At 49.0% G+C, this 12,916-nt stretch overlaps 1 long non-coding RNA gene across 1 annotated transcript; it reads right to left on the bottom strand.

Moving 5' to 3' along the window:
- Window positions 1-1,992: 1,992 nt before the first annotated feature.
- On the bottom strand, window positions 1,993-5,771 carry LOC137839917 (uncharacterized). The gene is made up of 3 exons (XR_011086313.1): window positions 5,680-5,771; window positions 2,344-2,373; window positions 1,993-2,135 (listed from the first exon to the last, which is right to left on the bottom strand). It is a non-coding gene; the product is annotated as an uncharacterized lncRNA (long non-coding RNA).
- Window positions 5,772-12,916: the final 7,145 nt, after the last annotated feature.

Raw genomic sequence — 12,916 nt, 5'->3', positions numbered from 1 at the left:
AGCCAGTTGCGAAGGGGGGTGTTGAAGCCCAGGTGTTCCAATTTTCCTACTAGATGCTGTGGGATGATGGTGTTAAACGCTGAGCTGAAGTCCAGGAACAGCATCCGAACATGGGTGTTCTTCTCCTCCAGGTGAGCCAGGCTCAGGTGAAGAACGGAGGAGATGGCGTCCTGAGTGGAGCGGTTTTGCCGGTCGGCAAACTGGAACGGGTCAAATAATGGGGGGAGTCTGGAAACGATGTGATCTTTAAGCAGCCGTTCGAAGCACTTCATCATGACCGGAGTCAGTGCAACAGGCCGGTAATCATTAAATGAGGTGATTTGAGGTTTCTTCGGCACCGGAATGATGGAGGCAGTCTTAAAGCACGCTGGCACTGTGGCTTGGCCCAGCGAGGTGTTAAAAATGTCTGTGATGACCCCAGCCAGCTGACTTGCACATTCCCTGAACACACGCCCAGGAATGTTGTCGGGGCCAGGGGCCTTACGGGGGTTGACTCTCCTCAGGGTCTTCAACACATCGGCGGAGTCAAGGCAGAGTACCTCCTCTTCCTGATGGGGGACAGTTTTAACTGCTGGAGTGCCGTTTAGTGCCTCGAACCTCCCAAAGAAGTTATTTAGACCATTTAGAAAGTCAGCATCAACTTCACCCACCGGGGGGGGAGGGTGAGTTGTAGTCTGTAATCGCCCGTATGCCTTGCCACATACTCCTGGTGTTGTTGGCGTCGTGGAAACGATCCTGAATTTTTCTACTGTGGTCTCGCTTCGCTACCCTGATGGCACGGTTCAAGTTGGCTCTCGCTGTCCTCAGTGTCTCCTTGTCGCCAGACTTGAAGGCAGAGTTCCGCGCTCGTAGCGTTTGACGTACCTCCTCAGTCATCCAGGGTCGTTGGTTGCCCCGGGTGATGATATTCTTAGTGGTGCTGACGTCCTCGGTGCATTTGTTGACGTAGGCTGACACAGTCATGGCACACGCATGTCAAATCTACATCGGGGAAACTGGGAGGGAGGGAGGGAGGGAAGGAGGGAGGGAGGGAGGGCGGGAGGGAGGCAAGCAGGGAGGCAGGCAGGCAGGGAGGCAGGCAGGGAGGCAGGCAGGGAAGCAGGCAGGGAGGAAGGCAGTGTCTGTCTGTTGAGGTTTTCACCTTGTTCTTCTCCTGCTGAAGTTCTAACTGGACGTCCATCAGTTTGGCTCTCAGCTCGTCATTGGCGGCCTGAAAGGCGTCCGTTCGCTCCGCCTTGACCCGCCCTGCCGGAGCTCGTTTGGACATCTCTTACTCGAGTCTCGCCCGGTCGTCAGTCAGAGATCACAACATTTGTACCTGGAGAGCACAAACGCAGCGCTGTTTTCCACTGGCTTAGGACTCAACTTCAATCGGTACCGTAACGTACAACATTATAAACATAGATCTAGCTTGACTTATTCATTGAATAAATGCATTTGGTTCTTCAAAACTGCATCACGCAACATAGCGTGACCGAGACGGCCGTTATCCACCTGCGTGAAGTTATTTGGTGAAATGAATGAGATGTTTAAGACACCATCGTTCTGTCTCTATGTAGATGAAGGGAAATAATCGATTGCTGAAGGTCCAAAGGTGTTGTGATAAACAAATAAACATATTAGTGACATATTTGTGATAAACATATTAGGCAGGATAATCACATATGTTAACTTGACTGCCCACACTGTATTTATTTATGGTTATTTGTTAAATCGAGTACTGTTAGACATGAAACAGGAAGTGTTTAACATAAATGGACGACGAAAGGGGTACTCACCATTGTAGCTCCTGCTGGTCAATGATACGAGCCTCTTCTTGCAGTGGAAAACATACAGCCAACAAACACCGTGGAACCTAAAGGAAGGAAATTAAACATTAACATTTAGCCTCAACCAACATTCACAGATACAACGCAACGCAAACTACACAAACATAAATCTTTTTAAACACAATGAGTTGTACTTACCGTGTACGCTCTAGACGGTCCACTTGCAAGCAGAAAATAAAGATATTTCTGTTGATAATCGTCGTGTTTGTATCCGTTGTCTCGCTCAAGGCCATTGCGCCCACAGATTTGAATTTTGGCCAGAGTTCAGCCTATTGACGTCATTTCCGCGGTGTAATAGCCGCATATCTGAAACGGCAAAGTTAAGAGTAGAGTTAAATAAAGTTTTTAATCAACGCAATAATTTACAAACGTTGACCAGTCGAAATAATCGTCGAAATTTGGCGTCTGTGGCTGGAAGCAGACGCCGAGTTCGACGTTCCTCCCAAATGCCACACTGCCTCGCTTTTCAGGCCAACAAAAAAACATATTTTTCAAAACAATGAGTTGTAATTACCTTGTACGCTCTAGACGGTCAAGTTGCAAGCTGAAAACAAAAATATTTCTCTTGTTAGTCGTCGTGTTACTAACCGCTGTGTCTTGTTTGCCAGCATTGCCGCTTTCCTACTTCCTGTTGCAAGCCACGCCCACGGATTATAATTTTGCCATGAGTTCCGCCTATTGACGTCATGTCCGCGTCGCATGACTGCGACGTAATATTATCTAAAACTGTTTGTGTGGCATGGTGTTGTTCTGTGCGGTATTGTGTTATTCTGTGCGGCGTCGTGTTGTTCTGTGCGGCGTAGTGTTGTTCAGTGCGGCGTCGTGTTGTTCAGTGCGGCATGTTGTTGTTCAGTGCGGCATGTTGTTGTTCAGTGCGGCATGGTGTTGTTCAGTGCGGCATGGTGTTGTTCAGTGTGGCATGGTGTTGTTCAGTGCGGCATGGTGTTGTTCAGTGCGGCATGGTGTTGTTCAGTGCGGCATGGTGTTGTTCAGTGCGGCATGGTGTTGTTCAGTGCGGCATGGTGTTGTTCAGTGCGGCATAATATTGTTCAGTGCGGCGTAATGTTGTTCAGTGGGGCATGGTGTTGTTCAGTGCGGCATGGTGTTGTTCAGTGTGACATGATGTTGTTCAGTGCGGCATAATGTTGTTCAGTGCGGCATAATGTTGTTCAGTGCGGCATAATGTTGTTCAGTGCGGCATAATGTTGTTCAGTGCGGCATAATGTTGTTCAGTGCGGGATGGTGTTGTTCAGTGCGGCATGGTGTTGTTCAGTGCGGCATGGTGTTGTTCAGTGCGGCATGGTGTTGTTCAGTGCGGCATGGTGTTGTTCAGTGCGGCATGGTGTTGTTCAGTGCGGCATGGTGTTGTTCAGTGCGGCATGGTGTTGTTCAGTGCGGGATGGTGTTGTTCAGTGCGGCATGGTGTTGTTCAGTGCGGCATGGTGTTGTTTAGTGCGGGATGGTGTTGTTCAGTGCGGCATGGTGTTGTTCAGTGCGGCATGGTGTTGTTCAGTGCGGCATGGTGTTGTTCAGTGCGGCATGGTGTTGTTCAGTGCGGCATGGTGTTCAGTGCGGCATGGTGTTCAGTGCGGCATAATGTTGTTCAGTGCGGCATAATGTTGTTCATTGCGGCATGGTGTTGTTCATTGCGGCATGGTGTTGTTCAGTGCGGCATAATGTTGTTCAGTGCGGTATATTGTTGTTCAGTGGGGCATAATGTTGTTCAGTGCGGGATGGTGTTGTTCAGTGCGGCATGGTGTTGTTCAGTGCGGCATGGTGTTGTTCAGTGCGGCATGGTGTTGTTCAGTGCGGCATGGTGTTGTTCAGTGCGGCATGGTGTTGTTCAGTGCGGCATGGTGTAGTTCAGTGCGGCATGGTGTAGTTCAGTGCGGCATGGTGTAGTTCAGTGCGGCATGGTGTTGTTCAGTGCGGGATGGTGTTGTTCAGTGCGGCATGGTGTTGTTCAGTGCGACATGGTGTTGTTCAGTGCGACATGATGTTGTTCAGTGCGGCATGATGTTGTTCAGAGCGGCATAATGTTGTTCAGTGCGGCATAATGTTGTTCAGTGCGGCATGGTGTTGTTCAGTGCGGCATGGTGTTGTTCAGTGCGGCATGGTGTTGTTCAGTGCGGCATGGTGTTGTTCAGTGCGGCATGGTGTTGTTCAGTGCGGCATGGTGTTGTTCAGTGCGGCATGGTGTTGTTCAGTGCGGCATGGTGTAGTTCAGTGTGGCATGGTGTTGTTCAGTGCGGGATGGTGTTGTTCAGTGCGGCATGGTGTTGTTCAGTGCGGCATAATGTTGTTCAGTGCGGCATGGTGTTGTTTAGTGCGGGATGGTGTTGTTCAGTGCGGCATGGTGTTGTTCAGTGCGGCATGGTGCTGTTCAGTGCGGCATAATGTTGTTCAGTGCGGTATATTGTTGTTCAGTGGGGCATAATGTTGTTCAGTGCGGCATGGTGTAGTTCAGTGCGGCATGGTGTAGTTCAGTGCGGCATGGTGTTGTTCAGTGCGGAATGGTGCTGTTCAGTGCGGGATGGTGTTGTTCAGTGCGGGATGGTGTTGTTCAGTGCGGCATGGTGTTGTTCAGTGCGGCATGGTGTTGTTCAGTGCGGGATGGTGTTGTTCAGTTTGGCATGGTGTTGTTCAGTGCGGCATGGTGTTGTTCAGTGCGGCATGGTGTTGTTCAGTGCGGCATGGTGTTGTTCAGTGCGGGATGGTGTTGTTCAGTGCGGGATGGTGTTGTTCAGTGCGGGATGGTGTTGTTCAGTGCGGCATAATGGTGTTCAGTGCGGCATGGTGTTGTTCAGTGCGGCATGGTGTTGTTCAGTGCGGCATGGTGTTGTTCAGTGCGGCATGGTGTTGTTCAGTGCGGCATGGTGTTGTTCAGTGCGGCGTCGTGTTGTTCAGTGCAGCATGGTGTTGTTCAGTGCGGAATGGTGTTGTTCAGTGCGGCATGGTGTTGTTCAGTGCGGCATGGTGTTAAGTGCGGCATGGTGTTGTTCAGTGCGGCGTAATGTTGTTCAGTGCGGCGTAATGTTGTTCAGTGGGGCATGGTGTTGTTCAGTGCGGCATGGTGTTGTTCAGTGCGGCATGGTGTTGTTCAGTGCGGCATGGTGTTGTTCAGTGCGGCATGGTGCTGTTCAGTGCGGCATGGTGCTGTTCAGTGCGGCATGGTGTTGTTCAGTGCGGCATGGTGTTGTTCAGTGCGGCATGGTGTTGTTCAGTGCGGCATGGTGTTGTTCAGTGCGGCATGGTGTTGTTCAGTGCGGCATGGTGTTGTTCAGTGCGGCATGGTGTTGTTCAGTGCGGCATGGTGTTGTTCAGTGCGGCATGGTGTTTTTCAGTGCGGCATAATGTTGTTCAGTGCGGCATAATGTTGTTCAGTGCGGCATAATGTTGTTCAGTGCGGCATAATGTTGTTCAGTGCGGCATAATGTTGTTCAGTGCGGGATGGTGTTGTTCAGTGCGGCATGGTGTTGTTCAGTGCGGCATGGTGTTGTTCAGTGCGGCATGGTGTTGTTCAGTGCGGCATGGTGTTGTTCAGTGCGGCATGGTGTTGTTCAGTGCGGGATGGTGTTGTTCAGTGCGGGATGGTGTTGTTCAGTGCGGGATGGTGTTGTTCAGTGCGGGATGGTGTTGTTCAGTGCGGCATGGTGTTGTTCAGTGCGGCATGGTGTTCAGTGCGGCATAATGTTGTTCAGTGCGGCATGGTGTTGTTCAGTGCGGCATGGTGTTGTTCAGTGCGGCATGGTGTTGTTCAGTGCGGCATAATGTTGTTCAGTGCGGCATAATGTTGTTCAGTGCGGCACCTAGCACCTAGAAGGTAAATAAATAGGAAGGAAGGACTCACCGGTGACGTCGTCGCCCACGTCCAAGCGTTGTACTTTGTATTTTCATCCTTCTGACAGTGGAAAACATATAGCCAACAAACACCGTGGAACCTAAACGAATGAAAGAAAACTATCATTTGGCCACAACCAACATTCACAGATACAACACAATGTGACGTGCGGTGTTGAGGTTAAAGGTTGAGTGAAGGGCCCTTGTTTTAAAGTACTTTTTTGAAAAGGAGTGGGAACAAGTAAGACGTATTTAATTTATTTATTGGGAAGTAGTAAGACTTATTAAATTTATTTAATCTACTTTTCTTCCCAGGCAAAATTTGACGTGCTGCAATTCCAAATTTCCAAAGTGAATGAAGGAATGAAATCCTTTAAATTATGATTTTGTATAAATACTAGGCATAAACACAAAATCTACGGCACAAAATGGGCAGACTTTACTTGTTTGAAAAGGACTGGTTACAAGACAGACTTTTTTAATTTATTTAATGGGAAGAAGACTTATTTAGTTTAATTGATCTATTTTTGTTCCCTGGCAAAATTCGATTTGCTGCAATTCCAAATTTCCAAAGTGAATGAAGGAATGAAGTCATTTAAATTATGATTTTGTATAAATACTAGGCATAGACACAAAATCTACGGCACAAAACGGGCAGACTTTACTTGTTTGAAGAGGACTGGTTGCAAGACAGACTTTTCTGATTTATTTAATGGGAAGAAGACTTATTTAGTTTATTTAATCTCTTTTTGTTGCCTGGCAAAATTGGATTTGCTGAAATTGTATTTTGCCAAATCTTGACTTGAGACCTGATAGGAAGTATTAAACGCTCAGTTAAATCGATACAAGTTGGTAATAAGAGCGAGTAATGTTGGTTGAAGCGATGAATGAAGGTTAAAAGCAATTTAAATTATGACTTTGTATAAATACTAGATATTAACAGAACATCTACTGCGCAAAATGGGCAGAGTTTACTTGTTTGAGAAGGAGTGGCTTATTTAAGTCTAAGATTTATTTAATCTGTTTGTTCCCAGGCAAAATTGGATGTGATGCAATTCCAAATTTCACCACATGATGGTGCCAAATTTTGACTTCATAGGACATATTCAACACTTCAAGTTCAAGTTCAAGTTTACTTTATTGTCAAAGATCTCTGTAACAGGGTTACCACAGAAGTTTGAAATTGCGTTTTACCAGTCTCCAATGTGCAGATTAACTAAAAACATGCTGATAAACATGTGCAGTACTATACAATAAAATACTCTCTCTCACATTCACACGCACGCACACACACACACACGGTGTGTAATAAGAGTATTGACAATACAGACCCACACACACACACATACATACACAGCAGCAGAAGTACAATCAGTGGTCATAGAAGTATGCGATTCTCGGAGACGATTTGGACGGTACATTTAACACAAAACACACATTTTTATCGGGAGCCGGCTTGGCCGCAGCCTCACAGGGCGCCGCCATCTTGAAGATTAACTATTATGTTCAAGGTAATCAGATTTGTTTATTATTCTAATGGCCTTTTCAAAACTATTCTGGATTACTACTTTGGATCTATTCTACATTACTTGGCAACAACATACTCTGTAACAGATTAGGCAGTATAATCACATATGTTAACTTGAGAGTGCCCACACTCAATCTACTTATCGTGATGTGTTAAATCAATTACTGTTAGACATTATTATTCTGATAATCTACCAAATCTTTGAATTGAAGAATTTGTGATTTAATTAATAGCTTGTTGTTATGTTCAGGGTAATCAGACTTGTATATAATTCTAATGGCCTTCTTTTGAAAACTATTCTGAATTACAACTTTGGATCTTATATTACTTTGCAACAATATACTCGGTGACAGATTAGGCAGTATAATCACATATGTTAACTTCAGTGCCCACACTGTATTTATTTATGGTTATTTGTTAAATCAAGTACTGTTAGACATGAAATAGGAAGTGTTTAACATAAATGTTATGGCTACTCACCGTTGTAGCTCGCTCCTGGTCAATGATACGAGCCTCTTCTTGCAGTGGAAAACTTGCAGCCAACAAACACCGTGGAACCTAAAGGAATGAAATTAAACATTAACATTTCGCCTGGACCAATATTCACACGTACAACGCAACGCGGCTACACTTCTGCTAGCGCCTCAGCTACACGTTGCTATTACAAACGTAAATCTCTTTAAACACAATGAGTGTTACTTACCGTGTACGCTGTAGACGGTCCAGTTGCAAGCAGAAAATAAAGATATTTCTGTTGATAGACTTCATTCGTACAACGGATGGACTCTCCACCTGCAGGTGTCCAAAAGAACTTACTTGTCTCCCGTGTGGTTCTTGCAAAATAAGTTGGAGCGAGCGCAACTCTAACAGGGTGCATTTTGCCACTAGCTGCCTACGGACAATGACGTCGCGCTCGCGGCTCATGGTTGACGGGCTGAGCAGCCGGGCGAGTCCGTCGTTTTCAGCGCACAGCGAGTGGCAAAGGCGCTGACAAAACGGGAGCTTTGAGCTGCTGAAAACGGCAAAACAAGTCTAAAGCGTGTTCAAACGCGTGCGCACAATGCTCCTGCTTGAAAGGTCGGAGTTTAAGGGGCCAATTTTTTGGATGGCGGCCGCCGGCCAAGCTTTGGACGGAAAAGGTTTCCTGGCGACAGCGAGCGAGCGCGGCGCTGCCGTACGTGCACCGAGTCACCTGCCTGAAGACCTTGGACAAGTCGTCGATGATGTGCCGCTGCTCCACAACTTGAAGGAACTCCATTTCACCGTCCTGCTGGCCGCAACCGCGCTCCAGGTCATTGAGCGAACTAGGCCTTCTCTGTGGAACACAAATGCAGTGGACTCTGTTGGCACGCCGCCGTTGTCCGCGTCGACTTACCAAGCTTGCCATCTCCTCGTTCTCCTGGGTGACAAAGCGCACTTTGTTTTCAAGGCGACACAGCACCAGTGAGAGTTCTTCATTCTTCCTGCTCAGGCGTTTGTTTTTGTACAGGAGTGGCAGAAACTGGCTTTCTGTTTCTCTCAGTCGCTTAAGCTGCAAGCATGAAGTGCGGGATGCGAAAGACGCACAACACGCGGGCCAGAACGTATCCATTCCTTTTGCATCGGTTTGAACGGAATCGTGGCTTTGGCTCCCAATAAAAGACATCTACCAGGCAACCGACTCGCCGCGCCGCTCAACTAATAAGCAAGCGCAATGGGTGCCTCGCTGGATGGCGCGCATCAAACGTAGCGCAAACCTTCAAGCGTGCCGTCAATAAATTACCAGTTCATTGCGCTCTTCAGAAAGCAGGGCGTTTCGATCCTCCAGTTTCCTGATGACTGCGCTGAGCTCAGCGATTTTCAGATGAAACCTTCGCGTGTCCCGATCCTCCTGAGACTGAAAACGCCCCGCAACACACACACACAACCACTCGTTCAAAGTTCAAAACTGTTTTTGTGCTACCTTCCTCCAGCAACGAACTAAGTCATGCGTACTGCAAGTGTGTGATGAGGTGGCTTACGCTATGAAGAGGATTGCTAGTAGCGCCGTTGACCCCACTTCCAGGGTAGTTTAGGCCCGCCCTTTGGGAATCCCTCAGGGCAGCGATCTGCTGCTCGGCAGCCTGAGTCTGCAGCTGAAGGCGGTGGACGTGGCCGGCCCCAGGGATTTATCCAAAACACTAACCGCTCTGTCTTTCAGCTTGATCTCATCCATCTGGATGTACAAACGGGGAGCGCTCAGGCAGGCGGGCAAACTCATTTGCCAGAATTGTGACAAAAACAAAGAGAGCAACCGGCCAATTTTTATCTTGAATCGACTAGAACACCATTGCTGTGACAAAAGCGAAGCGAGCAACCGGACGTTTTCTTCTTGTGAAATAGAATAGAATAGAATGCCTTAGGTGTCATTGCACTGCAGGTATACAACGAAATTGGGAACATAGCCACGCACCGCGCATCTGATCAGTCCTACCAGTCGGCGGATCTCCCTCTCGCAGTCTCTCTTGGTTCGGCTCAGCTCCTCCCGATGCTGGTGATGAGCCGATCGGAGCTCGGCCGCTCGGGACTGCCAGGCCTGCTGGGCCGCTGCCAGGGCTTCTTCCGCGCTCCTGGTGGAGGCGACACCGCTCGGTCTCCCGACACCGCCGCGTCTCCTCCACTTCCGCCAGCAAAGCGCCCCCGCTCCTCACCTGAGCAGACATTGCGCCACATCGGGCCGTTGAGACCGCAACGGAGCGCCGCGACGCTTACTGGGGACAAGCTACACAATACGGTAGCGGCCGCATCGGAGCCCGACGTGGCGTGCGGATAGTCAGACACGGATTGAGCGGATCACCTTGTCCATGGAGCCGTCCCTCAGGCTGAGGACCAAGGCATTCAGTCGCTGGATCTCTCCATCTTTGATTTTGATCACTCTCATCAGCTCCATTTCATGCTGCCGCAGTAATGTCTCCCTGGTAACGGCTAACTCTTTCTGCTTCTCCTCATGGAGTTTGCTTTTGAGTTCCGTCATGGCGGCGGTGGCACGGTGGTGCTCCGCCCGCAGGTCCTGACTTCTCTCTCTCTCCAGACAGCTGACCTGACATGACTTAGACAAACTTTATTGTCATCTTGTCTGCACATGGTGCATACAAAACGAAATTTCGTTGCACACGGCTTACAACAAAGTAGTGATATTGCAGTTGAATAGAAGTAACATATCCTATGAAAATATATATATACATATACTGTATATATATATATATATATATATTACAAATAAGTATAAAGTGCAGCAGTGCTAATTATGCAATAGTGCAAGTAGGCAAAACAGTATTCAAGAGTGTGCAGAGGAATGCTAAACCATGTATTAAACTTCTATTTAAAGGGTTTACACAAGTTCAGTAAAGTTGGTAGTGCGAGATAGTGCAAGATAGAGGTCCGTAGTGTCATAAAGTACAGTTCTGTGAATGTGTGATGCAGAGTTCAGTTTAGAGCTCAACAGTTCTAATGTTCAACAGTCTGATGACAGCAGGGAAAAAGCTGTTGCAGAACCTGGTGGACCTGCAGCGGATTGTGCAAAACCTCTTCCCAGAGGGCAGCAGGGAGAACAGTCCATGGTGGGGGTGTGATGGGTCATTGATGATGTTACGGGCACGGGACATGCAGCGCTGAGATGAAATGTCCTGAATGGAGGGAAGAGGAGCCCCTATGATCCTCTCTGCTGTCCTCACCACTCTCCTCACGTTCTTCCAATCGGAGGCGGTGCAGCCTCCACACCACACAGAGAGTCAGCTTGTCAGAATGCTCTCTATGGTGCTCCTGTAGAACGTCCTCATGATGGGTGGGGGCAGGTGGGCTCTCCTCATCCTCCGCAGGAAGTACAAGCGCTTCTGTGCCCTCTTGATCAGTGCCGTAGTGTTCATAGTCCAGGTGAGGTCTTCTGTGATGTGGACCCCCAGGAATTTGGTGCTGCTGACCACCTCCACAGCTGAGCTGTTGATGATCAGTGGAGCGTGGTGAGGCTGGTTTTTCCTGAAGTCGACGATGATCTCCTTCATCTTCTCCACATTCAGGATCAGGCTGTTGTCTCTGCACCAGCCCACCAGCTGCTCCACCTCCTCTCTGTAGTCCAGGTCGTTGTTGTCTCTGATGAGCCCCACCACCGTTGTGTCGTCTGCGAACTTCACGATGTGATTGGTGGTGAACCTGGGGACACAGTCGTGTGTCATCAGGAGGAACAGCAGGGGGCTCAGGACGCAGCCCTGAGGGGAGCCTGTGCTGAGGGTGATGACATCAGAGGTGTTCTGTCCGACCCGGACTGACTGAGGTCTGTTGGTGAGGAAGTCTAGCAGCCAGTTGCGAAGGGGGGTGTTGAAGCCCAGGTGTTCCAATTTTCCTACTAGATGCTGTGGGATGATGGTGTTAAACGCTGAGCTGAAGTCCAGGAACAGCATCCGAACATGGGTGTTCTTCTCCTCCAGGTGAGCCAGGCTCAGGTGAAGAACGGAGGAGATGGCGTCCTGAGTGGAGCGGTTTTGCCGGTCGGCAAACTGGAACGGGTCAAATAATGGGGGGAGTCTGGAAACGATGTGATCTTTAAGCAGCCTTTCGAAGCACTTCATCATGACCGGAGTCAGTGCAACAGGCCGGTAATCATTAAATGAGGTGATTTGAGGTTTCTTCGGCACCGGAATGATGGAGGCAGTCTTAAAGTACGCTTGCACTGTGGCTTGGCCCAGCGAGGTGTTAAAAATGTCTGTGATGACCCCAGCCAGCTGACTTGCACATTCCCTGAACACACGCCCAGGAATGTTGTCGGGGCCAGGGGCCTTACGGGGGTTGACTCTCCTCAGGGTCTTCAACACATCGGCGGAGTCAAGGCAGAGTACCTCCTCTTCCTGATGGGGGACAGTTTTAACTGCTGGAGTGCCGTTTAGTGCCTCGAACCTCCCAAAGAAGTTATTTAGACCATTTAGAAAGTCAGCATCAACTTCACCCACCGGGGGGGGAGGGTGAGTTGTAGTCTGTAATCGCCCGTATGCCTTGCCACATACTCCTGGTGTTGTTGGCGTCGTGGAAACGATCCTGAATTTTTCGACTGTGGTCTCGCTTCGCTACCCTGATGGCACGGTTCAAGTTGGCTCTCGCTGTCCTCAGTGTCTCCTTGTCGCCAGACTTGAAGGCAGAGTTCCGTGCTCGTAGCGTTTGACGTACCTCCTCAGTCATCCAGGGTCGTTGGTTGCCCCGGGTGATGATATTCTTAGTGGTGCTGACGTCCTCGGTGCATTTGTTGACGTAGGCTGACACAGTCATGGCACACGCATGTCAAATCTACATCGGGGAAACTGGGAGGGAGGGAGGGAGGGAGGGAGGGCGGGAGGGAGGCAAGCAGGGAGGCAGGCAGGCAGGGAGGCAGGCAGGGAGGCAGGCAGGGAAGCAGGCAGGGAGGAAGGCAGTGTCTGTCTGTTGAGGTTTTCACCTTGTTCTTCTCCTGCTGAAGTTCTAACTGGACGTCCATCAGTTTGGCTCTCAGCTCGTCATTGGCGGCCTGAAAGGCGTCCGTTCGCTCCGCCTTGACCCGCCCTGCCGGAGCTCGTTTGGACATCTCTTACTCGAGTCTCGCCCGGTCGTCAGTCAGAGATCACAACATTTGTACCTGGAGAGCACAAACGCAGCGCTGTTTTCCACTGGCTTCGGACTCAACTTCAATCGGTACCGTAACGTACAACATCATAAACATAGATCTAGCTTGACTTAT

This window comes from Syngnathus scovelli, unplaced genomic scaffold, assembly GCF_024217435.2.
Source record: "Syngnathus scovelli strain Florida unplaced genomic scaffold, RoL_Ssco_1.2 HiC_scaffold_25, whole genome shotgun sequence".
Taxonomy (NCBI): domain Eukaryota; kingdom Metazoa; phylum Chordata; class Actinopteri; order Syngnathiformes; family Syngnathidae; genus Syngnathus; species Syngnathus scovelli.
This window is presented reverse-complemented; position numbering and strand designations above follow the sequence as displayed.